Source organism: Pinus tabuliformis, chromosome 5_1, assembly GCF_031772625.1.
Source record: "Pinus tabuliformis cultivar Carrire ecotype Pingquan chromosome 5_1, CPIR1, whole genome shotgun sequence".
Classification (NCBI taxonomy): Eukaryota; Viridiplantae; Streptophyta; class Pinopsida; order Pinales; family Pinaceae; genus Pinus; species Pinus tabuliformis.
In genome coordinates this window covers 400,909,376-400,912,525 of record NC_142305.1, presented here as the reverse complement: position 1 = coordinate 400,912,525, position 3,150 = coordinate 400,909,376, and positions in this window count along the sequence as shown.

Here is a 3,150-nt window from a genome sequence, read left to right as displayed (position 1 = left end):
AATAAAATTTGGCCTAAATCAAGACAACACTTATATATGGAAAATTATGTACCCCCATGGTACATGAGACAAAATAATAAAAATATTTTTTGTTGAAAGGAGTTATCAATAACACAATATTTATTACTATCATGACAAGTACAAACATCACACCACGTATAAGAAAGGTACCCACACATGATACCATAAAGAATCCATAGAAATTAAGAGATCACCATGCAGTACCATTTATAAGTGCTCCTATAATCTAAGATGTAATGCATAGGAGCTAATATACCATGGAAAAGTCATCTGAAAGAGCTCATGTATGCATATGATGGAAAGAAGTGGAAAAATAAATCTGAATCAAAGAAGATAAACAAGAGAACTAATCCAAGAAGCATTATCACACCCAAATTTGGGTGCATCCAGAGGTAGTTACCTTCAAGGGGTACCACTGACCTTCATCAACCACTCCTAAAAATAGAAACCAAAGACAAACCATAGGAGCAACCAAAGAACCTAATACTAAAAAAGCTTCAACGAGAGCAGATCTAGATATGTACATTGATTTGACCCATGTGTTGCCCAATTTCAAATTGTCATTTCCTTTTACAAAATTCACAAAGCGTCCTACATAAGGAGAAAAAATAAAGAAGTTATTTATGGATAAAATGAATAAAGATTCCCTATAGTGTCACATTCTATGACTAATGGGAGACAAAACTACAAGCACAACCCCTTATTCACTACCTTGATTGTTAATGACTTGTTGCCTAATTTCATGATTGAATCGGGTGAATTGACAAATCTCATTTTTTTCAAAGTGATGAATCAATTGGGACTCAGGAGCACAAGACCTTATAGAAACCTATGTGGGATGGACTCAAAGGATATTAATATGTGTGGCCTAATAAAATATTAAAATGAAAGCTAGCAATATACCCTAATATATTAGTTTTGATTGATGTGGTGGTTATAGAGGTTCCCAATATTTGGGGTATTTTGCTATCTAAAAAGTGGACTGCTAGTTTGGTAGGTAGTATTTAATTAGACATATCTTGTGCTACCATTCCAACATGCGAGGGACCATTTGTGACTTTATATACAAAGCCTCCAAGAAAATACAATGTAGAAGACCTAAAAGAACCCATGAACCAATTGGTGTGCACAGAAGAGAATGAATTTTGTAACCACTTTATTCTTTCACACTCATTGACTCCTAAAGTAAAAGATGCTAAGAAATGTAACTAGCTTCGGTCTTCATAATTGTTGTATTCATTTCAATATGTATCCTGTGCAACAACCAAGAAAATAAAAGAAAATTTTATTATTATTAAAGCATGGGTTTCATGCTCATTATTGATGGTCTTCTAGGTAAAAGCATGTTAGTCGTGCTTCTAGGGTTTACTAGGTCTTAGGATTTATTTTCTTGAGTCAAAGGAGTCAACATCATGTTTATAAGACCCTTCTGGGAAAAATATACTTGTAAAAAGAAATATTTTTGAGTCTAGAAAGCCTTGGATGCTCTAAAGTACAAGTCAGCCCTGTCAGCATCAAGTCAGCCTAAAGGAGGGAATTCGACCCCTTGAGAAGGCTATATAAAAAAGCAATTTGATCTATAGTTGGGAGAAACCGAAAAGGAGAGTGAAGGTCTGGGAGAAGAAAGAAGGATGGAAATATCTTGTTTTGGGCTCTATCTCTCTCACACGTGTGAAATTCTAGGGTTTTTGGGTTGCAGGAAGAGGTTGAAATTGCAGGACCGAGTTGCAATATACGATGTGCATCATCTTGTAGCTGGAAGGAAGGATACTTTGTCTAGACCTCGTTGACCTTAGGAGGAGTTGCCTTGCTCTAGGAAGGTCTCAACAGGAGGTTGATCTAGGGTTTCCCTGGAAGCTGCAAGATCAAAATAGAAGGGCCGAAGTTGCAGGATGAGTAGTAGTATCGAAGTTGGAATTTCAAAGTTGCAGTGTGTAGTAGTTTGGTGCAGCATCAAGGAAGGACTTGAAGAAGGGTTGACTTGGTACTAGGAGAAGGACTTTTTCTAGGGTTTGGGTCTTTGTATCTCATTTGAATCAAATTCTAAGAAGAGAAGAGTTTACAGGTTTTCCACTTGGACCAGTTTCGCCCTGGCTGAGAGCCTAACATTTGTGTCCTCTATTATTGTTATTACTGCTCTTGATATTGTTTGATGAAAATATCTAACTAAAGAACATAAAGGATATAAATAAGATTCACACACAAATATCAAGATTAAGGAAAATAAGACTTATAACTGCCAATTTACATTATTCTAACATGGTTTTCGAGCTAAGGTGAACAAGGAAGGCAGTGGGAAGGACACTATAAGGAGTTACTTGTCAAGGGGAAGGAAAAAGGAAGCTATTTAAGAAGAAGTTGATTGTCAAATCATTTGAGAAAAAGACTCAAGGAAGGAGGGTTTCTACAAAGATATCAAGTCTACATCAAGCTTGCATCAAAGGAAGTTCAGAAAGGAATACTTCACGAAGAATAGTGATCTCTCTCTTTGAAGAAGATCTATTTGGAAGACATCGTTGAAGAAAAGCATTAAGGGGCTCTGGAAGATATCGTTGAAGAAAAGCATCAAAGATCTTGAAGGCATCATCCAATAGAATCATGATCTCAAGTATCATATTATTACATCATGTCTCAATCTTCAAGTCATATGGGCTCTTTTTGCAAGAAGATAAATAAGCTCATTGGGGAATCAAACTATCTAGCATGGAAGAAATGAATTGACTACTCACAGAACAAGACGTAATGGAATATGTTGCTGGGGAGATTACTGAGCCTGAGAAAGACAAGACACAAGAACTAGAAAAATAAAAGAAAGGGTAAGTAAGGGCACAAAGGATCATAGTGGAATCCATTAAAGATTCTCTTGTTCCATTCATTGCAATTTGAAGACTTCTAAGGCTATGTATGACAAGCTAGTAAATTTGTACCCAGTAAGTACAACAAGACAAAAGATGTCATTGAGGAACAAGTTATATAGAATGAAGAAATCAAAGGATGAGCATGCAACGTCCTTTGTCATGAGGGTCTCTCAACTAAGAGACCATCTGCAAGGACTTGGGGAACCTATTACAGATTTAGAAGTAACAATCTGTGTACTAAATGCGTTGCCACCAAAATGGAGTAGTTTTG